General features: G+C 40.5%; 1 protein-coding gene across 2 annotated transcripts in view; it reads left to right on the forward strand.

Annotated features, from left to right (window-relative positions):
• The window catches only part of DPP6 (dipeptidyl peptidase like 6), a 437,043-nt gene that overhangs the window by 225,136 nt on the left and 184,763 nt on the right, over positions 1-27,144 (forward strand). The gene's annotated exons all lie outside the window — the stretch shown is intronic.

The raw sequence follows: 27,144 nt of genomic DNA on the forward strand, positions 1-27,144 counted from the left end.
CTCTCCCCCCCCCCCCCCCCCAATCTATCTCCAAACAAATTTTGGAGATGGAAGATTTGAGTTGTCTCCTTGCTACTACTGTGTTTTTTGCTCACAGTTTTCACATTCTCAGCTTCCATCTCAAAATATCATCTATCTCCTTCAAAATATCAGAAGGCTTCCTTCTTAGCTGTCAGTACAACTTTACAAGTATATTAGTTACAGGGTAAAATACCAACATAACAATTTCAAGTGACCAAGTCCTGCAAACAAGTCATCTGCTATTATGTAGTTTTTGAAAAAAAAAGCCCATGGTGGCTTAAAATCCTGGTATGTGGGACAGAAGGGTATTTCTGAAGAATTTAAACTTTACATTGATATGTGTTTTAGTTGATGGTTCTACCTTGTAAACTGCCCTGTCTTTTGTAATAAATTGTTCTTAGCTGAAGTAAACATATATTTTTTTGTATTGCTTATTTTTGTAAGCAGTAACTAACATGTGATTTAAATGATCAATTTATAACTATCTGAGGTTTATGCCTTATTTCATGGTGATTTATTTTTTGCGTAGAATGTGCTTTTACTACAAGTGACATTTCAATAGTGTATTGCAGTCTCTGGAGTCCTTGAACTATTTCCAAGCAGTGAGCGTGCTGGGGTTTAAGCCAGTTTGGAAATCTGTCTGTTGGGTTGATGGATTATAGTCCATGTAGTGAGCACTCAGCCTCCGCAAGGTTCGTGGCATCTTCACCTTTAAGTATCTAATTTATGTAGGAATGCCAATAAATTATTTAGAAGGGCATGCTTGCTGATATCAGCAGTTCTGGAGCAAGTAAAAATGGTATGACTTTGAAAATCATTGGAAATGTTGGCAGATATTCAAAAATTCTTTGTAAGTTTAGGCTATTAAATATTTGAGAAGTAAAAAACTTGTTTTTCTTCTTTTCCCTGAGATTTTCCTTGGCATTTCTTTAGAAGTTTATTAGATTGTTCTTGGAATAAAGTCCTCATTGATTCTGGAAAAGCATGCATCCCAGAAACATATGAGAGGATAATAAATGCTCAAAATGATATAAACATAAAAGATCTTCTCTGTTGCCTCCTGGTTCACTAAGAACCGTTCCTGAGTCCACAGAAATCTCACATCTGTACCAATAAACTAAACACTGTTATGACCCATTCACGGACTGCAAGGCATGGTCTGAACATCTCCATATCATTCAACACTTTTAGACTCCAAATCAGGTTGGCTCCTGGGTCTAACTCAAAACCTTGCTCGGATTTGTCTGGGAAAGTGCTTGTTGGTGTGAGTCAAAGCCACGTCAAGGAGCTGCTAACTTTATAATGATACAGACAACTGAGTCCCACTGCTTGGGTCAGACCAACTTTAATTACTTAGTATAGGCATATCTTTATGGGCTAGGCAAGGATCCGGTTTAGCACAACATATAGCACATTTGGTAATGTGAAAGCTTGCCCCGGAAGCCTAGCTAATCCTACTGAAGAACTGCAGATGTTGACAGTTCAGGTTAAATATCTAAAGCTGTATGATGGTGTCTACCTAAACTTCAGTGTTTTTGCTGTGCTGAACACCTAAGTTCTTTATTATATTAACAGGAATTTGAAGATGATGTTATGGACACAGTGGGATAAAAGTAACATATTAATGTACAGGCTTATTAGAATCTCCCTTAGAAAACAGAGCAAAACCCAGATGTGCTATTTCTACACTTGGGGTTTGCAAGCTATCACCAAACAGAGGAACATTTGCAGGCTCTAACCCTCTCTCTTTCCCCAAAAACTTCCTCTCTCCCCACCAAATATCCCTCAGCCAAACACACTAGGAAAAGTAAAGACAGCAAATGAAAAAATAGCTTGGGTGAGTTTCTATTTGTTTTTAAATGAAAGTTATTGCAATTCTACGTTAGATGACCATCTTTTACAGAAAGGTTAGGTAGTCCTTGGATTAAACGAATAAATAAAAATACTGATACTGACAGACTGGAGACTTGGATTATTTCTTGAATCTGCCACTGGCTGGCTGACCTGCTTTGCCTGTTTTTATTCTGCCTCTCTAAATCTCTAGGGCATGCCTGCACAGTGTGTGTGTTGAAGCGCAGAAATCACCAACCTGGTACATCCAGGGCTGCGCTGTATAGAAATACTCACCATTTAACTGCGTAGCTTCGTTAATGCAATGCGGTGCCTGAACTAATAAAATGCAGGTGCAGCTTCATGCAGCTGTGCTGATTCCAGTACTGGAGCCTATTCAGATCCAGGACTTCTTCTGCCTCGTGAGCCATTGCAAAGAGTCATTACATTATTTGAACACCTATTGTAAAAAGAAACATGCTTCTATGGAAAGTGAATACTTTTTACTGTTTTTGTTTAAAAACAGTACACCATATGCAGGCATTGTACCTACACCATAATGCAGGCATTAAAACTTGGACTTAAATTATAACTTTGTGTACAAGTGAGAAAACAAGATATACTGCAGATAATATTTTAACGGAATATGATACAGTATATTGATTTTCTTTAATCCTGAAATTCTCTGACACAGTGGTGCAGCCTAATTCTTAGCTTAGATCTGTTTATCTAAAACTTTTATGATTTTTTTTTTTGTGTGTGTGTGAAGTTTACTTGAATTTTACAAACAGGATTAGATCTTTAAACTCTGAAGCAAAGCTTGGAATGATTATGGAAGGCTAGACTTAAAGCAGTTTTCTGTTATTCTCAGTGACAGCATGGTAACCTGCTTTCTAAGGGTGTCATGTGCAAACAGCTGTTTTCTTAGCATGGAGTTGGTGGTTTATGACTTCAAAAGTTTCCTGGTGATTTGGAAATCTAGTGTTTTTTCACCTCAGAGAGTAACTTCAGGCCACAGCATCTGATTTCTGTGTGTGAGCATGACCCGTAAAGCTGTTAAAAACGTTCATTGCTTACTATGATAGGCAGAGATTGTTCCATGTGCTTGGAGTTTGGTACTATACTGACTGTTATTAACTTTTAAGTATGTGTGGTAGCTTATTGCTTTGCTTAAAAGGAGTTATCCATCATCTCTAAGTAATGATATTATTTTAACCAATAAATAATGGTCAATATAGCTGCTTTTTATCATGGTTATGAGCCAGAATACGATATAAGAATAAGCAATTTTAAGTATGAATCTGCTCCAGTATGCTATCTTGAGATGGAATTCAGAGGCAGAAGATACAGTTTCTTGAAGTACATCCTAATTCACATGAAATGCATTTATATTAACAAATTAACTCTCTGACATTGTGTCAACATCTGACAGGAGGTAGAGAAAGACTCTGCATGCACTTTCTTACAGACACGGTTGGCAAAAGTGCTTTAACAAGTTCAGAGAATTTCATGGTTTTCTGCTGCTTTCAGTCTCGAAAGTACACTAATGATGTTAAAACACTTCAGGTTGTCAACACTGATTTGCTTAGCGGAGGCTTTAGGGTCAACACTGCTTCTTATAATGAAGCTCTTTCTGTGTGATGTTTGGACAGTTTCTAACTCAAGGAGGTCATAGCTCTGGTGAGAACTTTTAAGTTCCACTGTCAGGACTGCCGAATATTTGAAAATGTATTTATTAGTAGAATTGTAGCCACTGTAGGTAAATTCTCTTTTATTGTTGTAGGTGTATGAGTGTGCGTATTGTCCACACCTCACCCTCACCCTGCAATGTAGCAGAGACTAAGATAAAGACCATCATGTGCTTTAGAAGCTGCATTGTTTCTTCTGATAACTGCCAATTTATCCAATCATCCCATTACCTCACCAGGAGGCTGGCTGAATTTAGAGTAATCAACGAATGAATGATTAGTCTGAGAAGGAATAATAGCTGAGAGAGGAGCAAAGAAGTGGTGTTTGTAAATAAAGTTTTCTTTTTGAATAGCAACAATTGTGGTCGCTGATTTTTGTTTTCCCATATGTTTCTTGGCTGCTGCAAGAATGCTTTTAGTTTTATCTTCATTTCCAAGCATTTTTTACATTATTTGATATGTGCTGGGCTTTTCCTTATTGCTGTGTTTGGACACTTCCCTCAAATACAAGTAAGGACCTGTCTGGCTATCTCAGGGACTTTTTCTCTGATGGCTACTTTGATCAGTAAGTCACCACCTCTGTCCTGTAGTAGCTGGAGTTCTTATAGGGAGGAAGACAATTCGGAGTTGCAAGACAAAATAAAAATAAAGGTTGTATACTAAGACACGTTACAGCACAATTTAAAAGAGATGGTTAAACTGATTCGACTATTTCTAGAAATGGTTAAACCTCTTGGGGAGCTCCCAGTCCAATTAGAGAAAACAGTGCAGGATGTCATCCTCCTTGACTAAGTGTGCATTTAAGAAGTCTGTAGGTATATGAAACTATAGCTACGTAACATGTTTTTAAAGTAAGAAAAGTACAGTGTGAAAATGAAATGGAAAAGGCAATCGTTGTGAAGATGGAACTAGGAGATTTATATTTCACGTTTAATTTTTAATCACTATCAAGTCCATTAGGGAAGTGAAAATAGAATATCATCAATTGGTATAAAAGGGATATTTTTTCCAAAAATGTTAATGTCTTTATTATGAAGTAGCACCTGTTACTGCAAAGAAAGTTATTAGATTGTATGTGCATGAAGTAATTCCCGTAGAAGAAATTAGATGAATAACCCATAATAAATCATATACCACAAGGGTAAGCAGTTAATATCAAGATTAATTATGCACTGATTTGTAAGTCATTATAGCATAGATAGCAATGTTGAGGTTTAATTTTTCTCTAAAAACTGATGAATTCTGATATGGCTGTTTAACTATTTATAAGCACCCTTGAGATGCAGGCTAAAGCAAGACAAGAAAACATATTACTATTTCATTGGTTTGCTTTGTATAATGGAGTGGTTAAATCTACAGTATCAATCATACCAACACTTAATTAGAATTTCTGTTTTCTGACCCAACCTTGTAAACATCTCTTTGTTTTTGTGTTCTGAATTGTGTGGTAGAAGTTTGCTTTTACACTTTTGATAATTTTTCCCTTGTAATGGTTACAGTGTGGCACCACCTTTAGCTGATTTATTAAAATGATCAAAAAGCAGGAAAACATGGCATACATTCTGCCATCCTGATGAAGCTTTATGAGATGTTTAATATGCTGTTTTTGTCAAATATAATTTATATTCTTGAGTAACTAGCATATTAAAACCCATAATATTTTATTTCCTTTCCTGGTTAAGGGCCAGATCCATGTAGAGATAAAGAGAGCTGTGAGTTAGTCTCAGCCGCACTGGGTATTGCAGTTGGTGGCCGAGCTCCTCACGCCGAGAGAGGGCTGGGTATGCGGGAAGGTGGTGCAGGAGCTCGTGCACAGGACAGGTGCCTTCACCGCTGGGAACGGATTTGAACAGAGCTTGCTGTTTTCCTTCCTGAGATGGGAGAGAGACACGCATGTCTGCCTGCCGTGCAGCACCTACAGGTTGAGGGAACCAGGATCATGTATGATGCTTTACCAGCTCTGTTACGGGTACCCAAATTGTATCTTGGGTCCTGTCCTGCAGGGCTCATTTTCTGATTTACCAAAGCATCCTTACCTAGGAAGTGCTTAGACTCATCTCTGCGTCCCACTGAAGTCCATGCGACTTGAGTACAGTTTAATTGCTTTTGTGAATACAGAAAGGTATGTCATTAAATGTTTCCCTGAGTTCCTCTACAGCTGTGCTGTCCTCTGGGGCATGTGAGACCAAAGGAAACCATTGCCTCTCCCCAGGCACTGCTCTCTCCTGTGCATGCCTAATTTATAACATGGAAGAGAGCATCCTATCAGAAAGGAGGAAGAAAAGCCATAGTGTGGTATCATGCATTAATCGACAACATTGTTTCTTAATCAGTATGGAAAGGATATAGTGAAGCATTAAACAGCTGTAGATTTTAGGAGCTGCCTATAATATTCAGTGTTAAAATTGTGTTTAGATCAAGAAATCAACATCACTCCGAGGCACACTGCGCAGCTGCTTAATAAAACATAGGCAAACAAACAAAACCAAACAATCATGTTTTACCTTTTTGGAAGTTGTACCTATTTTCTATTCCTTTGCTTAATTGTGTAAATTTCCCTTAAAATAAATTTAAAAAAAAAAGCCTGGATGCACACATGCATGAAATTTTAAATTCAGAAGACCTACACACCGCATCCCCATACATTATCGATGCTCTGAGCTCTTGGCTTAAATGGTGCATAGAGGGCGATGCATGCCATCTGGACTAAGGCAAATGTCATCCCTAATGTATATGGGAACTGTCTTTCAGGAGGCTGATATAAAGCATGACCCCATTATCTGGCAGGCCAAGCATCCCCACCTGCATCCACCCATGGCCACGGGCTTGGCAGAATCAGGCTCCTTGAAAGACTCTTGGGCAGTTTGCTGTGACTGCTCCGACAGTTCCAGCCGCAGCAGAGGGAAACAGGTTTCCTCTTCCCTCTGCAACAAATGTTTTAATAATTGATAATGAAAGCAGTAAGCTGGAACTAAACATGATGTCCATTCATGCAGCATAACAGGAGCTAATAAAATATACAGAGATTACATCTACCTGTGCAGGATAGTAGAAAAGGAATAGCATGCCCAGTGGTGTTCTTCAAGCAGGGTTCAAATAGTCCTCTCATGACAAGGTAATGAAAAAGCTCTGATTGCTGGCAGCAGTGACAGTTGATTAACAGTAACTGCCTGCTCTGGTTACTTGAAATGATGCCCTTACTTCCCCCTTGCTGCTTATGCCGCAGATGTGCTGCTTGTGGGTACGGATGTAAGACCAGCTGCGGTGCTGGAACATGTGCATTGTTATCTGGCCTCGGCGTTAAGAAAGACAGCCGTTGGCGTGAGGAAGCAGAGTGCCGTGGAGTTTAATGCGCCCAGGGCGAGCTTTGGCCTCTTGTGTGGGACAGAAATAAATGAAGCTTCACCTTTGCTCTGTGCCCCAGTCAGCAAACTGCTCATGTGGCTCCACTGTTCTGCAGCTTTCCTTAACTTTCCCAACTATAACAGAGGCAAATCCTATGGAATCAGGCAGGAAAACGTTAGGGAGAATGCTGGCAAGTATTTCCCCTAAACCAGCCTAGGATTTCCAAGCTGTTAAATAAGGAATGAATGTGCTGACTTTCAAAGGCTACCTCCCTGTCTCAGAGCCCTCAGAAGAGATTATTTTTTTCTGTATGTGAGCAGGAAGCCCGTGGTATTATGGCTCTTAAAGGGAACTACTAGAAATGGAAAGGGGCTTAGGAAGTAGGGCATGGATTTTTACAGAGGTTTGGGAGCTTCAGCTGCAGTAAATTTGAACGAACTCAAGCACCTAAATGGCTTTTAAACTAGCCCCAGTTTCAGTATAATTGCCCATATCTCTTCCATAGATGATCTAATAACACCTCTATTTTTTCCACAAATCTCGGTTCATAGAGTGAGCATGTCCCATCTCCTCAGGACTATGAAAAAGAAAACTATGGGGAAAACAGCAGCAGCAAAGATTACAAACCAACTAGAAGGCAGAAAGATGTAGAAAATGTAGCTTAGCATCACTGCTCAGGGGGTTAATAAATTAATGGATCAATTGCTGAGTCAGTTACTAGATCAACAACTGGATTGGTCCCAGCGGTTCCTGTCAGTGGGCTTCTGCTGCATGTGACTAGCCCCTTCTACCTAAAGGGGAAGCTGTGGAGTGACCATCTGATGGCATGAAGGATTAATTCAAAGTCGGGAAACCAAACTGGTAGAGGAATGGAAAAGTCTATACAAAATAGGTTTTCTTAAGCCATTTCTCTCAGTTGGGCTTTTCCACCCAAGTGTAAAAGCCAGTGCTGTTTTAAGAACTTGATCTCTTAACATAAGTATAGAGAGTGGCAAATTAATTGAGTTGTAATTATGATGTATGTGAAGTGTGGATGGTATAGAGCAATATAGACTCTTGTCTACGCTCGGTGCGAACCCAAGTATGGAGGATTCGTGGATTAGTCTTTCAAGGGCTTCTGGGTTCAGAACTCTTGTTGTCAAAGGATCAGTGTTATGCGAAGGCATCGTTCATTCCCGTGGAGGATAATGACTTCCTGCCTGGATGGCAAATGTTCTCATTTCCCATGAAAAGTTATAGGACAAAAGGTTAAGTACCTCCTGTAATTTCATCAAGAAATTTTTGATATGAGCCTACAGCTGTCTTTCTATCTGTTCCAGACACTTTTTGTTGTTCTAGAGCTTGACTGGATTGTACAGTCGGTAACACAGTGGCTTGTTAAGACCTTGGGATATTGATTATTTTGCACTTCATGTCTTCAGCCTGCAAAAGGGATGTGCTCTGTGAGTGAGTAACTCATACTGAGTGTGTCTCATCATGTGGAACTTGCATCTGGACTCTCAACATCTCTGGAATTATGTTACTAGACCCAGGGAAAAATAGAACTGTGTTTATTACCTGTAAGGGAGATTATTTTTTAAAATATATTTTTTTACAGAAGCACAAAAGAAACAAACACATTTAAGCTCTTTGGCCTATTCCCCAGTAGAGTCTGTTTTTTTTCCTCTCAGGAGGAAAAAAAAATATTGAAATCACAAATAAATAGTGATGAAGCCATTAAAGAAAACAGAAATTAAGGGAAAAGTGGGGAAGAGATACTGTTGATGTGATTTTTAACAGAGTCCTTCACAGAGGGTGGTGTAAAAGAATGAACTAGATTCTGATTTTTCATTAAATTCATGCCAAGAAAATGGAAAAAGAACAATGCAAGGCTTGTAGCGCCCCATTAGTTTGTTATGAGGTTTCCTGAAAATAGTATCACTTTTTCATTTTACGTTCTAAGGCTATGATAGGAATATTTTAGGAAGGCAAAATACTATGTTAAAAAAAAAAAAAAGGTTTTCTCCTCTAATTCCAAGACCACAGGAAAGTGTTGGGCACTAAGGCACAGCCTCAAGATATTTCTTGCTAACAAGGAGAGGTTGTAAAAATATATAGCTCTTGCCTCCTCCATCTTCCACCCTCTAAAAAGTAAGAGTGTGCCTGCTTTGCAGTCACTGTCACAAGTCCTAGCTTTAAATTAGCTGGCCTGGGTCCTGAGGGCATGTGGCTGCAAAGCCGAGCCCGGGCTAACTGCCCCAGTGTTTATTGCAGCTTCTCAGGCAGGTATTGTAGCACGGAGATCCATGACTCAAATGCAGTGCTGCTCAAGGTGCCCACGCTGGCTGGTGGGGATACAGGGCAGATGCATCACACGAGCCACCACCATGCTGACACGTTGTCAGGAGCACACAGGGTTACAGGTGTGCTTTCAGATTTACGGGTCTCTTTTTCCATTGTGACACCAAAGAAGCCCGTGGGGGGGAAAAAACCCAAAACTTTTGCTTCTGCAGTTCTGTGCTTTGTTCGAGCTTCTGATCAGACATATTTTTCATTAATTATTCACTGTAGTCAGAATCCCTCACCATATGGGGAGGGGATTAACTGAAACGATGAACCTCTGCTGCAGTTTACCACTGTTGCTGGGTCCCGGCCACAGGGGAAGGGGCTGCAGCTATTGACTTGCCAAGTGTTTCTCCAGAGGAGTCAAGGTCCAGCTCCACCCAGCTGACACAAGGACATTTTGTTTCGCATTTCAAAGAAAATTAAAGCTAATGGGTAAAAAAGAACTGACTTCTTGTACAGAACTAAGTAGGAGTATGTGTAGGGGGAAAATCCCTGCTCTCCTGTGCCAAGAAATGGAAAGAAAAAATTACATATAAATACATATTTCTTTGCTGTAGCAGTGTAATGCAATGAAGGAATTAGTGAAAGTCCCCCTTTTTTTTTTTTTTAACTTACCATTTTGATCCTGCTTCCCTCACTCCCCTTACGTGGTTCAAAGGAATGTGAGATAAATGATGGCAAATATTTTAGTACCACGTTTTGGTTTTCAATTTTTAGGTGAAACGATGGACTTTGACATAGTTTTTTATCCTGGCAACCAAGAAACTAGTACTTGACACTCCCTTAATGATAGCTCTAACCCGCTATCAAACAAGGGTATAAATGGCATACAGCAGCCTGTTCAGACATGAAAGAAAATAGTCATATTCCTTTATTTGCCAATAGGTGAAGAACTGCTGGTGGGAGGGGTAGAAAATCTCAGGACACCAAAAAGGATGGGCAGGGTGGAGTCGAACTTGATCAGCAACATCAGGGACAGCGGAGGAGTAAAGAATGTCGAAAGATGAACTTGGCCTTGGCCTTTCTTCCTCAAGGCAGCACTTGGCAATGGCTGAAGGTTCATCTTTCATCATTAAATAACTGAGGGTCTTTACACTGAAAATTATCCGCTCTCTATAGATTCAGGTTTCAGTGATGAACTGGATGAAGGGCTGTTGAATGCAAAAGGGAGTGAAGTAGGTGTTTCTATCAGTGAAGTGGAGGGAAAATAATGCAGCTGATATATCTTGACTAGCTCATACAAGCTGGCCATCCCTTCGTTGTGCTGCTGATATCTTTTGGCAACTAGCACAATGGCCAATGTATCAAGCACATATCAGTTGTGTCATATTCTTTCTTCACTTCGTTGACACAGAACATGCCACTAAATCTTACTATCCTCAGTGCCACCTTTTGATTCCTGAGTTTGGTGACAGTAAATGTCACTTAAGAAAAGCACAGGAGCTGTGACTGATGATAGTTTTGGGAAACATTGTGTGGTGCTGAGTAACCTCAAGGAGTTGTTCTTATTGCAACTTTAAGTGTGACTGTGAATGTACTCTTACTATACTGGTTCTCCAGGTAAAGAGGGTACTCTATGTATAGTCAAAGTAGGGGTGAAGATGAGTCCCTAATTTGCTAGTCAGAGAAAGGAGACTGGAGAGCCCACACATGCAATTTACCGGGCCCCAATTTACTGAACTACCATTATTTAGCCAATGCCATGAAGATATGGAATCTATTTCAGTCATCTTGAAAAAGTAGGATTTCAAATGAGTTTCGTTGTCCTGTCAGTTAAAGTGGAAACCTGAAGGCTCAGATCTTCCATGCAGATAGCAGAAGTCACGCAGAATGGGTAGTTTTGAGTTCAGAAGCAAAATCCTGCCTTTTCTGAGTATACTGAAGCATGCGTGACTGGAGGTAGAGGGGCCACAATTTGGTGGGTGTGAGTAGAGCTGACAACTGGGATATGTCTAACCAAAATGACTTTATATTGCATTACACAAAATGTTGGGCTCTGAAGGCTGGCAGGAAGGAGAGAGCTGCTTCTAATTATGATTTAGCATTATCTTTCACTGATAATAGCCTTTTTGTAATCAAAGAATGTAAAAATGAAACACATGTTGCTGATTTTTGTGTGTGCACCGATGAGCAATACAATCACAATGTAGTTTTAAATTAAATTCTTTTGTTCCTTTTGCTAATTTCAGTTTGATGGTTTTCCCCAGTGCCAGAGCCTAATTTACAGGAGAGAGAATTCCCTTAAATTGATTTTTAAAAGTGCACTCGCATACACTACATTAACCTTTTCATTCCCTTATGGTATGTGTCAAAGCAAAATGATCCCTCTAACTCTGGTTATTGCAGAGACAAATACGTATGGAGTATATTAATTGGTAGAGTTCCCATTCTTCTCTGGACAAATTCATCCCATAGTAAATGAAATCCTGGCTGTGCTAATGCTTGTCTCTCTCTTTAAAAGTGCCTGTGTCCCAGGCCTGACCATCTGCCTTCTCCCACTGCTGTATCTCATCACTCCAGAACTCTGTTGTTAGTTATGGAAGAAGATTTGTCTCTGAATTTAGATAGGGAGAACAAAGGCACCAAGGACCAGGTCCTCAGGAGTATTTCTAGGCCTAACTTTTGGTGAAACCACAGGGAATTAAGGGTCTAAACACTTTTGAGGACATAGACCTGCACATGGTACAATGCAGTATCATACATATACCTTCTGGGCGGTCCTGAGGAGGTTGCTGTAGTACCATGTGAATAAGCTAGATGGGAATACTCGATAAGGAAGTCTATACTGGCAGGATTTTTGCAGCATCTCATGAGTTTAGCATGTGTGTAGGTCTCGCAAAGTGAGTGCAGTAGACAGGGAGATGAAGATAGAGGACCTTTTGGATGTGTTTAGATCAGGAGCTGATCTGAAGCTTTTCTGCATAATGTGTGGTAAAATTAGTAGACTTTCTGAGAAGAGTCCAAGTTTCTGTGGCTTTCGTACTGCCAACAAATGAGAAACAGCAAGGAAACATGGAGATGTCCCCCTCTCACCACTGGGCCTGTTAAGCTCTATGAAGTTCATGAGTCAAACCCCTGCTTCTCTGGAGGATGAAAGGTTGGCGAAATGCAAAAATCAAACTCCTTGTGGTCCTTGGGCACTTGCCTTTTTCCCTTCACATTTCTGAAGCATTTTTTCATGGGATGCAATGACACAGCCACATACAAGTCATCTTGTCTGCTTGGGTTACTTTTCTCCTTTCAAATCATAAAACACATTTATATCAATATGATATCCTTATTTTTAACTTCTGTTTCAAATACAGAGGGTAGCTTTTTAGTCCACGCTCTTTCACTTTTGACACCACATATGAGAGAGTGACAAAATTAGAGGGAGAATTTTGATTACAGAGGAAACTTTATGGCTTGAAACCAGTGAAAAGAATACAGGTAAACCAACAGTGTGTTTCAGGAAAAGAAATGTTATTGTCAGTGATGTCTACTTTTACTGCTGTTAAGATGCTGTTGAGATCAATTGTCACTGAGTGACATTAAAAATTATCACTGTAATCCTGTGACTTTGCTGCAGGATGGCAGAGACCCTTGTGAAATAGATTTTACTGGAGAAAAAACTACAGTTTGTGTGTCAGCTGGTTTGCTTTTTTGAGTTGGAATGTGGATGTTTCAGTTCTGTTAATTCACTTACCTATATCCAGAATTTTACTGAATTATGGATATTTATTTCAAGTGAAAAATGAGCAAGAAAAATGTTCCTTCAATGTAAAGAGTCACACTTCTGTGATTCTGTGCCACAGTTAATACAACACAATATGGGAAACAAAGTTAGCATATTGCTTTCCTTAGGAAAAATGACTTGCTGTTTGTTGGTTGTGTTTACTGCTGTCTAGAAAGTTTTGAAAATGAAAACAAACGACTTTGCAAACCTCTTTGTAATGTGCTGTGAGAGCCCTAGTAAAAATAGAAATCAATTAAAACAGACCAAGCATAAGACTCGTAAACCTTTGGAGACCTTGGAGTCACTTTGCCTGACAGCAGCATTCAGTCCTGAGCCAGTCCACTGACATTTCACGCCAAAAGCCCTAGTACCCTTCAAAGAGCTGTAATTCTTCAAACTGCAATTTTCCTAAGCTAGGGCTGGACAAGGGCCAATGGGAATTAAGACTTTCTTTAAACCTCATGAACATCAGGATATCCCAGAAGTGTCTTCTGTTATATGGTTCAAGAATATCTGGAAAAAGCGTGAGTAAATCCCAGTGGGAGAGGAACTGAGATGTTACATGGGACTCCCAGCTGTTTTCAGGAAAGTCTCTCCGTGTGCTGACTCTACTGCCTGCCTCAGTGTCCAAGCCACACTCAGTGAAGTCAGTGGGGGTTACTGGTAGCCCATGGTGGAAAAACCAGCCATCCCTTTGCTGTCCTAAGGCCCAGGTCCTTTTCTCCTTGCTTCCGCATGAGTAACAGTACAAGCTCAAGCAAACGATTTTCATCAAGAGTGAGGGCTGCAGAACTGAGATGAGTTAGGAGCTGTAGCTTAGATCCAGGATCTGGGGCTCAGGTGGAGTTTAGGGCGACATTTATATTTCAAAATAACCCGGAAGGGTGCATGGGCACAATCATAGGACTGTAATTGCCCACGTGGTTTGTTAGTACGCTCCCAAGCATGATTTTGGCCCGTGACAGCCAGGACTTTCCCAGAAATGCCACAGCAAAGACTGGATTCAGAGTGGGTGGGGACTATTTCAGTAAAGGCAGTTTTGATATATTCATGCTGTGTTGAAGTGTAAGAGAGTTTAGCTGTGTGGATGTGAGGAGTGCTGTGCCAATTGGCCTTGGGACTAGAGAATAGACTTTGCTTTATTTACTGGTTTGTGTTTAGCCATGAAACCAGGAATAAAAGATTCAGGGCATTGGGGAGGCAGAGAGACTAAGCAAAGCAGATCTTGGCTGGATAGGCTAGGGTGAATGGGTCTTAGCTGGAAGAGAAAAACCTTCATTCTGGATCTTACTCCATAAACTGCTTATGTATTTTCCATTTAAGGACATAAAGAACATTGGAAACAGGTAAGATACATCTTAGAGCGAACAGATGCAGCAAGCCCACACTTACACATTGCTTTTCCAGTGCTCAACTTTGTTAAAATTTATCCAGAAGAAGCAAATTCCTTCTTTATTTTTTCATGAAAATCTTGGCTGTGTGCTACAGAATGGAACAGAACATTAGAGCCAGAAACATCATATGTGACTTTAGTGTTTTGGCTTTTGATCCTAGAAACAACAGAAAATGAAGATTCTGTTAAAGGCAAAATTGTAAGATAAGTAGCATCTTTTGTATTATTACAATAATGAATGATACAATTGTATTGTCTTTGAAAAGTCTGTACATAAAACAATTTGTTCTTAAAACACCAAAAGATTGGTGTTTGAAATAAGTTGTATAAAAGTTGTATAACATTAATCTGTGAATTTTAGAATCCAAAATAACTCTGGAGTTTGCATTTTACATGCCTCCTATGCTATACTTTGATTTTAATAGGACACTTAGATGCTTGAGAAATACAGCATCATAATCTGATTAATTCATATTATATGGAAAAAAAAATAAAGGACTCAGGCATGCTACTAAGAAATGTTGTTACTGACCTCAATAAGGATGGGTTCTGGCTCAAAATGAGAAGGAATTTTTCTCTCTGTTGAGATATTACCAGTTTACTTAAGGGAAATGTGGGGTTTTTTTGGTGAATGAGACTTTTATGTAAAACACAAGTTCCTGTGTAATGAGAATGATCATTGCATCAAAAACAAAACCACTGCTTGTAATGCTGAGTAACATTTGCTACATTATTTAACATGATAGTTTAATCTCAGTGGAGCAGAACATCTCTAGAATCCTGATGAGGAACGAAATATGTTGTTTTTACTGGTTCTTTACTGAAGTTTGAGATTGTTTTAGTGTGCATGCATCAGATTGTATCATGACATCTATTTTGTTAGTTTGGACTTTTTCAGTGAGTAAAAACTGTTTGCTTTGTCTCTCTTAATGGACATTCAGGTTAATTTTCATTAGTTAGGAAATCCCATTATTATGGGCTCTGATCAAATGTTCTTTCCCTAAAAAAGGTTCTGAACTGGCACTGCAGCTTCCTCTTACCTTCACTGTCATCCCACATCATCGTTTTGCCCATTGGATTGACCATGCTGGTCACCTCCCTTTTTAACTCCAGGACTCGGGGTGTCGCTACCTGTCTCTGACCTGCTTTGGTTGAGGGCTCCCAGCAGCAGCAGTGCCGTCTGTCGCTGTTGTGTCGCGCCCCAGCCACCCCTCATATCGGCTAAGCCCCTCCTCTGAAAATCCAGTCTACCATGATCTTGTAGGAAACGATGACGGAAGAAACATATTTTGAACAAAGAGCATTTGATTTATTTCAAACAGTAACAGTAGTGAGGGCTCTTCTTTATTTCTTTCTGTTTTTTTTTTTTCCGTGCATGCACTAAGCTCTGCTGAGTGTTAATGAGAGCTGCATACATTGGCCAGCTGAAGAATGACCCTCCCCTAGCCCCCAACTGTTTTAATTCACACATGAATTCATGTAATAATTACTGTATCACAGATGTGTTTGCAAGTAACCTGGCAAGGTAACTTTTACTTTCTTAGCATGCAAGGCAGTTTCTACATCCTGACTTTGATGGACATCTCAGAAGGATGCAAAATGAAATTGATAAACCTGTTTTCTTCCCACCTGCTGTATACGGCATTTATGTATTCCAAACAAACCTCTTTTGGCTCTCTCTGCAGCTCGGCAATGTGAAAACTCTGCTGTCTTCATGGCTGTTTCTCAGATTGTTCAGAAACAAATTATTTGGAAATTAAATTTTGTTCACTTCATGTCTTCCTTCCTGTGCTGTTTAGAAAGACATTACTTAGAAATTAAATTACAGAAAAAATGCCTATAAGTTAGGAAAATATAATATTAAACAGAATTTCTAATGCTTTCTTTTCACCCAGGGAGATTAAACACCTCACTACTTTACTTATCACAAATTCTTCCTAGGTGTTCAGAGTCATAAGCTGAATGATATTTCTTTTTTTTTTTTTAGAAACACAGTTTCTCTAAAACTTGTAATTGCCATTTTACAAATGTAAGCAGAATGGCTTGCTGTTGGAATTAAGGGAGGGGACAGACTTGAGAGACTGTTTCTCTGAGCTCTCAAATCTTGCAGAAAAGCTTCTTTTCATATTTCTTGAGATCGTCATTCTTCAAGATATAAAATTGAGAAATGGTATCCTAGCAAGCTTTGGCAGCATAACCCTTTGCAGATGCTTTCTGATGGGTATGAGCTGTTTCAAGGCTTGGGTGACCATTGCAGTTCAACTTGGAGGAGGAGCAAAGCTTCCAGAACATTATCGTGGCAAAACTGGAGCAAAGTAACTGCTGTGAGATACAGAGGTCCTGGGGATCAGTGATATAATCTGTAGCATTTGGGCTTGCCAAGTCTGTTCATGGATCTGTTCAGAACACAGACTCTTATGGAAGAAAATTCAAAGCATCAAACCAAGTGCTATGGCAGATATTTCATCCTAGAGGAGGATTTGTTTCTGCTTTAGCAGATAAATGTGTGTGCTTATATCAAACACTGAAATAAAATCAAAGAAATGCTGTTGATTTTACAGGATCTGTCACTATTGGGAATGGATCTTTAATTATCACTTGAATTACAGTAACAGCTTTGGGCTCCAGTGAGGAATTGGAGTCCCACTGTGCCAGAAGCTATAAAAGCATCTAGGTTACAACAGATGAATGAACCAAACTGAAGGTGGGAAAGTGAAGAAGATGAATAAGACAACATTAAATCAAGGCATCATGTTTTGTGTTGTACTATGTCCTTTCTTCTGCGCTTGAGTCACAAGATGATCATGCCCTTGGCTGGAGCCACGCTAACTGCTTCTGGCTTAACTGGTGATTGGTGCTCGAAATTTTGTCACCTTGAGAATAGACTCCTGGCAGGATTTTCAGAGTCCAGGTTCAAACTTCTAACTTATTCTGAAAATTCCACTTACTCTGTCCCAAAGTGCTAGGAGTAATTTGAGAATGCTTCAGATAGTAATGTTGCATATTTATATTTTGTAAGAGGGTAGGAAGATGTTAGTGTGGTCACTATACACAGGTACAAAAGTCATGTGAGATGCCATTACAAAATATAGAGAAACTAAATTAATCTTTTAGTTGTGCGAGGTCTGGAGAGGATCCAAAACCTCTTCATCATAATGCTCATAAAAATGACGTGAAGTTATTAAATATCCATTTCTACAGTACCGTACAGCCAGGAATTCCAGATAATACTATATTTAGATATTTTTACAGATTTTTTTTTTTTTTTTTTTTTTTAGAAGTAGTTCTGGGTTTCATTTGTAGCTGACACAGACTGGCTTTGCTCCAGTGGAGGCAATGATCTGTGGCAGTCAGTGCTAGCTGAGGATCTGGTGCCTTCTGCTCTAAAATTGTGGAAGACCCATCATCTGTTAAAGCTAACAGTTAGGTGTAAGGTGCAGATGGCGTTCATTTTCTCCTATTGGTTTTGTAACAAAAACATATAAGACTGGAAGTTCTTTCAAAGCATAAAACGTGTAAGATTTATTTTTACAAAGGGGTGAATGTTACAGATACAGCCTTTTTTCTTGCTTGTTCTCAAATGTTCTGTTAATGTCCACCCTCAAAGTATTTGCATATGTGCACTTGGCAGAAAATTATGAGAGCAGACGTAGCTACAGGACCAGAAGGAGTGGCTTAAAGACATTTATAAAAGAGCTTCTCATATGTGAAGAGTAAGATATTGTGTTGCAGGTGTGCAGGCTAAAAGACTTTTTCTCACAGTGCTGGGAGCAGACAGCACTGACGCTGTTATTAAGTTGTTGCTCCTTATTAAGGAAAAGCATCTTTTATCACTGGTAGCTGAAGAAAAGCATAACGTAGTTGTCTTTCATCTCTGCAACAAGCAGGTTGTTTTTATCCCTCTGAATCCTGCTGGAGGACTCTTGCAGGGAAGCCCATGTACGCGTCATGCCTCATTTGGAAAAGCAGTCCAAGCTCTTTTTTCTCTCACTGAGGCCCCCAAAGTGTCACTTTTTTCATCTGATCAGCTGAGTCTGAAGTAGCCTCTCCTAATTCAAAGTGATTTCCTGTTCAACTTTACACTTGAGCTGGAGCACAACTCACAGTGGTCTGCAGCAGGAGGAAGAGGGGGGGGGCAAGTGGGGAAGGGAAGGAAAGGACACCTCCATAAAAAAATAAGTAACAAACCCTGAAAAGTAACTCAACTTGAATTCAGAGATGAGAAAGATACATGTATATGCTTATTATTGTTTCACAGAATGGTTGAGGTTGGAAGGGAACTCTGGAGATCATCTAGTCCAACCCCCCTGCTCAAGCAGGGTCACTGACAGCACATTGCACAGGATCGCGTCCAGGCAGGTTTTGAATATCTCCAGAGAAGGAGACTCCACAACCTCTCTGGGCAACCTGTTCCAGTGCTCTGTCACCCTCACAGGGAAGAAGTTTTTCCTCATGTTCAGATGGAAGTGTCTGTGTTTCAGTTTGTGCCCGTTGCCTCGCGTCCTGTCGCTGGGCACCACTGAAAAGAGTCTGGCCCCATCCTCTTGACACCCTCCCTTCAGATACTTGTACACGTTGATAAGATCTCCTCTCAGCCTTCTCTTCTCCAGGCTAAACAGGCCCAGCTCTCTTAGTCTTTCCTCATAAGAGAGATGCTCCAGTCCCCTAATCATCTTTGTGGCCCTTCGCTGGACTTGCTCCAGCAGTGCCACATCCCTCTTGTCCTGGGGAGCCCAGACCTGAACACAGTACTCCAGRTGTGGCCTCACCAGGGCTGAGTGTTATTGCATTATGATATTTCCTAAGAGCTATAGCCATCCATGAGGTTTGCACTGAGCCAGGCAGAGGTAGCAAAAATGATCCTTGCCCACAAAGATCCTATATCCTAAATTTAAGACAGAAAAGGTGATGAATCCAGACAGGTGGAGGAGTGCAATGAGACAGTATTGATCAGCAGTATAACCAGTGGCCTCAGCAAACCTCCCGCTGTAACCACTGACACACACAGTTTACTGCCATTATCATTGCGATTAATATTTCATTTCTGCTGCACAAGGTTAATAACCTACCAGTATGGGGTACCCAYTCCTAACCTCATTTGTAATATTATTTAGCAGTTGCAATCTGTAGCAATTTTGTATTTTAAAGAACGAATTAAGCAGGAATAATTTTCAACTGAACAGCACAGGAGTTTTACCAGGGATAACAGCGTGCCTAGGATGTGCCTTAATTCCTGAGCAATGTTTTTATTTTGGGCCATATTCTGAAATCAATGAGATGACTTGCCAGAGATGTTGCGCTCAGTATGGTGGGTTAGGAGGCAAATGTTTTAATTCAGAATAAGGTAGTGTGAGAGATGAAGGTAGAATACATATTCCTGCGTTAACTTTGTGTTTGCAAGCTTTCTAGAAGGTTGTTTATTTGCTGTGTTTACAGGGATAGCATTTCAGGTCATACCCAGGTTATTTAAATAAAATTTTAGAAGCAAATCAGCAATTCAAGAAGCAGAGCTTGCAAGCATGGCAGATAAGGAAACTCGACAAAACCGCTGCTATAAACCCCATTCTGCCCCCGCTGAAGCCAATAAAAGAACTTGCACCTGCTTTTGTTTCATACCAGTATACATCACTTTATTTATTTATTTATTTATTTATTTTCTGATTTACACTGGCGTAAGTGAGAGGAGAGCTCAGTCTCCTACATGCATGTATAGCAATGCACCTGTGAGATTTCTCACAGATGTAGATCAGTTTACATATCCTGTATGGTCTTTAAGTGAATGATACCAGGTAGGACATATCCTGGGGCCCTTTTTTTAAACCTTTGCTTGCAGGAGGACCCTGACAGAGGCAATGCTGGGGAACCCATTCCCTGGGAGAATTTCCCTGAGTGAAATTAGTGCTGTCAGGAGGGGGGGTAGCTAGGTTGACAGAAGAAGGAGGTGAAAGCCTGTTGCACCAGTGGCCCAGGTGTATGATGTGATCCGCTCCAGCAGTAAATGTTGTGTCCAGAAGGAGCAGTATGACAGACACATCTAGATTTTGTTGTTATTGCACAAAAGTGGCAACTCCTTATTGAAAAGCAGTGAGAGGCCATTGTGACTGGTGCACAATGGATACTTAAGAGATGTTGGTCCATGACCAACATCTTTAAATAATACCAATACTTAACAATTGATGCCTATATTGTCTTTCTCTCATTTAGCAATATTGACATGAGTTTAAAAAAAAAAAAAAAAAACTGTGCCTGAAGAGCTTTTGTTTTAAGAAGATATTATAATATTCTAATATGTCCACCTAGCTGGCAGCCTTTCGGCAGGTTTCAAATAAACATGCTAGAAATAATTTTGTTGACAGCATCTTAGGTTGGAGCAATTCCAGCCTTCATCCATAGCATGTCAGTACTGTGATTCCTTCACAGGCAGGAAAATATGTCATCACAGATCCATAGTTTAGAGCCTTAAAATACTGTAGATGTCTGCTTTATGGCTTCAAAGTCAACTTCACAGGTGGCCAGCATTATTTTTCAATCATAAATGGAGATGAAAGTGATAACATTTATAGTTTTTAATATGTGGCATCAATGAAGTGTGCTTATTTTAAAACCTGTGGTAATGTCTGTTTTACTTTCCTGATCCTAAAACAATTATGGTTTTATGTAAGAGAAAGAAGTGTGTGTGTGTGTGTGTGCACGCACGCGTGTGTGTGGAAAACAAACTGCAAAGGAAAAAAGGAGAAAAACAGGCTGAAGGCTTTTAGCTTGCTTACAGAGGTCATTCAGACTTTGTGTTCGTTCTTCACCATAAGCGGAAGGGAGCAGGTGACTGCTTCAAATGATTGCCTTTTTTTTCAATGTTTCCTTTTATGCTAATGTCAGTAAAATCATTTTGCCAGAGCAAAAACTTTGTGTGCTTGCTTTATTTCCATTTGTGTAATACGTTATCAGATTTCAGTGTTAAAAACAAAGCGATATCTTCAGGATTAACAGCCATGATTAATGAGGGGTGTCTGTATTTAAATCTGCATACCAGAATCTTTCATTACACCTTTGTGCTGCACATTGGAAACAAACGCTTTGCAGTGCTGTTTCAGAATTATTTACCTGCTTGAATTCCATCCCTGGAAAGGTGATGGAGCGGCTCATTCTGGAGGCCATCTCTAAGCATGCGGAGGACAAGAAGGTGATCAGGAGTAGTCAGCATGGCTTCACCAAGGGGAAATCATGCTTAACCAATCTGATAGCCTTCTATGATGGAATGACTGGCTGGGTAGATGAGGGGAGAGCAGTGGATGTTGTCTACCTAGACTTCAGCAAGGCTTTTGACACTGTCTCCCATACCATCCTCATAGACAAGCTCAGGAAGTGTGGGCTAGATGAGTGGACAGTGAGGTGGATTGAGAACTGGCTGAATGGCAGAGCTCAGAGGGTTGTGATCAGCAGTGCAGAGTCTAGTTGGAGGCCTGTAGCTAGTGGTGTCCCCCAGGGGTCAGTACTGGGTCCAGTCTTGTTCAACTTCTTCATCAGTGACCTGGATGCAGGGACACAGTGCACCCTCAGCAAGTTTGCTGACGATACAAAACTGGGAGGAGTGGCTGATACACCAGAGGGCTGTGCTGCCATTCAGAGGGACCTGGAGAGGCTGGAGAGGTGGGCGGAGAGGAACCTCCTGAAGTTCAACAAAGGCAAGTGCAGGGTCCTGCACCTGGGGAGGAATAACCCCATGCACCAGTACAGATTGGGGGTTGACCTGCTGGAAAGCAGCCCTGCGGAGAAGGTCCTGGGAGTGCTGGTGGACACCAAGTTAAGCATGAGGCAGCAATGTGCCCTTGTGGCCAAGAAGGCCAATGGTATCCTGGGGTGCATCAGGAAGAGTGTTGCCAGCAGGTCAAGGGAGGTGATTCTCCCCCTCTACTCAGCCCTGGTGAGGCCACATCTGGAGTACTGTGTCCAGTTCTGGGCTCCCCAGTACAAGAGGGATGTGGAGCTACTGGAGCAAGTCCAGCGAAGGGCTACAAAGATGATTAGGGGACTGGAGCATCTCTCTTATGAGGAAAGGCTGAGAGAGCTGGGCCTGTTTAGCTCAGAGAAAAGACTGAGGGGGGATCTTATCAATATGTACAAGTATCTGAAGGGAGGGTGTCAAGAGGATGGGACCAGACTCTTTTCAGTGGTGCCGAGCGACAGGACGTGAGGCAACGGGCACAAACTGAAACACAGACACTTCCATCTGAACATGAGGAAAAACTTCTTCCCTGTGAGGGTGACAGAGCACTGGAACAGGTTGCCCAGAGAGGTTGTGGAGTCTCCTTCTCTGGAGATATTCAAAACCCGCCTGGATGCAATCCTGTGCAATGTGCTGTCAGTGACCCTGCTTGAGCAGGGGGGTTGGACTAGATGATCTCCAGAGGTGCCTTTCAACCTCAGCGATTCTGTGACTCTGTGTGACTCTGTGAAAGTACTTACGTACGAAAGTTTAAATGTCTATGAGAATGTCTATCACCCTGGGACCCATGCATGGGGACGCCTCACTGAATGCAAGGTTTTATTGATCTTTTGAACTGGTTTGTAAATGTAATTCAAGTCCATGAACCTTTTTTTTTTCATTTTTATAACTCCTAACCATTTGAGGGGTTTGTTATATTATTTTCAGGAATGTGTTCTTTATAAGCTTTTGACACATAGTCTTCTGAGCTAAAGAGAAACCTCTTCTGTACGGGGAGGAGAAACCAGTGATCTAAATGTTCAGTTCAAACTACTGTGTTGATTTTTTAACAAAAGGTTTTTCTTACCCTCCATTCTGCATTATTCTATTATTTCAAAAACAGTCATTAAAACAAAAACAGTCAACTATTGTAAACTGCTTCTCTGGGAGTTTTTGTTTGCTTTTTGGTAGAGGTATCTCTTTACTTAGAGGTTTTTATCACACTGAGGTTTGGAAGATAATAATTTTGACCACGGTCTACTGAGAATTGAAGTTAAACCAAATACTGCAAATATTTTAGCCTTAAATACAGTTATTGCATGTCTTGCATGGGAGCATCAAGACTAATTTAAAGTTAGAGTTGACACTTCATATCAGCCCCGGGAGGCTCAAAATGAGATTAGACTCTTTTGGGGGAATCGGAGACGGGTTTCCCTCATACTCCCCTGCCATGATACCTCATTTCATGCAATTACCTGGCAGCACAGCTCCTTCTCTCCAGCTCTGGGACCTTGTCTGATGTATAAATATAGAATAATACGTGTGTGTGTGTGTGTGTAGCTATACTCCCTGTATCTATGTATTATGTATATGTATGTGTGTGTATGTTCCCTGATCCTGGCTGGCTGCCTGTCACAAGACTGCTGTTCCCATGCTGTGGCTGATACAGAAATCTCATATAAAGGTCCCAGAACTGGAGAAGTCAGTGATATAGCTCATCATCTGAAATCTGCAGACATTTTTAATATTTAGGCAATTGGAGGAGAAACTGGGAGTTACATTTCAACTGTGTAACTGGACCCAAGATTTGAAGGGCCAAAGCTTTTCAGCATCGGGTTCTGCAGAGATGTGTATGATGCGTTGCTTCCTTAACACTTGCCGGAAGAAACAGTGCAACAGCTTATTAGGTACCTAATCTGCACAAGCAAATTCTGATGAGCATGCAGAAAGGCAGGGGGTTATGGGCATAGCTAAGCAAATACTGTTGTGCAAGATTTTAAATTGCCTGTAGGATCTTCAGACTTGCTTGATTCCTGATAAAGATTTTCCACTCATTTCAATTGAACATAAAATTCAGGCTTTTGCTTCAAAAACTTTCCAGCTCTGACCTGCAACTGTGTTATAAACCAGAAGAGTAGAACATAGTAGGGTTTGCTGGGATGCTTTACCATATAACTATGACAAACTTCTGTTTCTTTTTATAATTGTATCAGAAAAATTGTAAAGGCAGACAAAAGGCATATATTTTATTGTAAATCAAGGCTACACCAAGAAGTCTCCAGTCTGAATCCTATTTGATGCTCCTCTCCCTATTCTTTTGCTCAAACCTGTGACTGGTCCATAGTGAATAAAGCAAGAGTGGTTGAACAAATATTCCTCTGCAATGACTTGATAAGTAGGAAAATCCCATACTACTGCTCTATACCCCAGCTCTGTGCTGCAGGAGGAGTTGTCTGCAATTAGGAGCATATGATTTTTGTGCTGTGGTTTGTTGTCTAGAGTACTCCTGGGGCAAGACTGTAACACATTGCCCTTTTATTGAGGATGGGATTTATCCTGGTAAGTTTGCCCTACAGATACCTGGATATTGTCATTTTATTATTGAGAAGCTATTGAGGAGTATGAAGCCTACACTTGCAGAACTGATTTTTCTATTAGACAGGCAAACTTTATGGTGACATAGGAACAAAGACTAATTCAGGCACATTCTTAAATATTTCATGGCCTAGTCCTGCTCAAATCTTTGGTGAAAAGAACCCATTGATGACATTGATTGGTATAAGTCTTGCAGAAAGTAGAAGGAGAGTGTAGGGCATGTCTGATGGAAAGCTGGAACTGGAATAACTGTTCTGAAGTAACCAGGGAAAGATATCTCCAGCATAAAAGCTAAAGGATGCTGTAGCTAAAAGATATCTTTTATAGATGGAGTATTGCTTCCTCCTGTGTCTTTCTACTTAGTGTTTCTGTCAGGCCTGTGGTGTTGTCTGTATCTTACTTCTACCTCATTGCCCATGAGAAACTGTTAGGACTTGGCAAGTGGTTGGATAGAAGCACTGTGTTTTTTCAGGTGTTTTCTCCTCATTTTTCCTGTTGTCCCTTGAGGTTACACTGTGCCTTCTTGAGAAAGGAAAAATATTTCTGCCGCTGAGTAACAAGACCTGTATTCGTTTCCTGGATTTATTTCTGTTTTGTATGTGACCCTGGGAAAGTCACAGACTGTCTTCTGAGCTTTTATGCACCACTTGAAAAATGGGGACCATATGACTTTCCTGACTCACAAAGCTGTTGCAAGATTAAATTAATTAATATTTGTAAAGATGCTTAGGGTGAAGGTGCTCTATAAATGCCATGGTTTATATACCCACTTTTCACTTGTTGGCAAAATTGCACTTCTCAAGGCTCCTGTCCTACTTTTCCAATTTTTTCTCCAGTAAGATTAATAAACTATATATTTGTTCCTTCTAATTATTTTTCATTTCAAATACAAAACCAAGTGCAACTGAGGGAAAAGCAAGGAGAAGCAGTGGTGTTAACTTATACCGCCCATTACCCAAAGGAAAAGAACCCTATTGTCAGCTCAAGAACTAGAATAAACAATGAAATACAGATGTTACCTCTAGATGTTTAATGACTCACAGCTTAGCTCTTCATTGTTCACTCATAACTTTTTTCAGTAAATCTAGATCCTGAAAGGCATAGGAAAAGGGTTCCAATATTATCTTTTTCTGTAAAATAGATTCTTGATATGGAAAAATTTGAAAAATGTTTTTTTTCACATTATTTTCCCAGTGTTTTCCTGACATCAAAACTGTGACATTTGCCAGAACTCCCTGCTCAAGTCATCTTCATGTATGAAAAAAATCATTACAGGAAGTGAAATTAACCCTTTGGATTTCAGAAGAGCTGAATCTATTACAAGGCTTCCTTTTTTTTTTTTTCCCCTGAGAAAAATGAAAAAGAGAGAAAAAGAAAAAAGAAGGATCATCAAAAAAGTACCAGCAGGAACTGTCTTAGACCCACCATCCCTAAAAATATAGGAAAAGAAGCAAAAATCTTGAATCAGTGAGGCTGACAGGGAGGAGGAGCGTTTGGAGTTGTTCTGTCTGTGAGACCACCTCTGCTGAATGAATTTAGCCTCTGAGAAAGTGGAGTCCACTGATATTTTGCACAGTTCCTGTGGATGCTTCAGTGCATGCATGAAATCAGATTTAATGTACAGTGCTAAGGGAAATCCTGTGAAAAGCAAGACAGGGATAAAGTGCAATAAATATTTAAGATCTTGTGAATGTAAACACGGCACTTCATAAAACCTCAATCATGAGAGCAGAGGTGCTATATACGTAGAAAACAAAACATATGGTACAACCAGAGTCAAGTCAAACCAATCAGTGAATAGCGCTGGAGCTTTTATTCTAGTGTTTTAAGGCCACGATTAAATATGATGTATTTGTTAGACATGAAGCATGTCATCATGTCCTTAGAACTACCAACATATGAATGCCGTGGCCTGAGGGGGGTGTGACATCTTCCTGAGGAAAGAGAGAAAAGGTCACTGTGGGGATATCCTCCTTGGTTTTTAATCTCCATACATGCTGCTGTAAATTATTTATCTTCCCATATTCCTCTGGCATCCTATTATGAAAGTCTCTTGAAAGTTACTGTGACACTCTCTATCCTCAGACTTAATGAGGAGAGGTAGTCAATCACCTTTTGATAAGTGAATTCAAATGAGTCCCGGTCCTGGACATGAGGAAGTGGTGGGAAGTGTGGGTTATGCTGCTGAGTACCCTGTGTGTGTCCTTTGCCTCACCCGGACCCTCGGTCCTGCCTGCTTCCAGACCAATGTGCCCTGTGTTTGCCTTCTGGTCTAACCTTTAGCTATTTTTCCCTGTGTGTGCACATAAAACATGGTCCTAAGCAGTGGCTGCCAAATGATGGCTCCTGCAGTCTTCAGGCCCCTGGGGAAGCCATGGCAGATCCTGCCTTTTCATCCCTCTGCTCCAGAGGAGGAATCCAGGGAATTAGAGGCAGAGGGAAGTGGCTGTCGGAGGTGACAGTCCCCCAAGGATCTGAGCAATGTTTACCTGCTCCTGCACAGGAAAAGTTATCTCAGAGGTGAAACACC

The sequence above is a fragment of the Apteryx rowi genome, unplaced genomic scaffold, assembly GCF_003343035.1.
Source record: "Apteryx rowi isolate R43461 unplaced genomic scaffold, aptRow1 scaffold_29, whole genome shotgun sequence".
Lineage (NCBI taxonomy): Eukaryota > Metazoa > Chordata > Aves > Apterygiformes > Apterygidae > Apteryx > Apteryx rowi.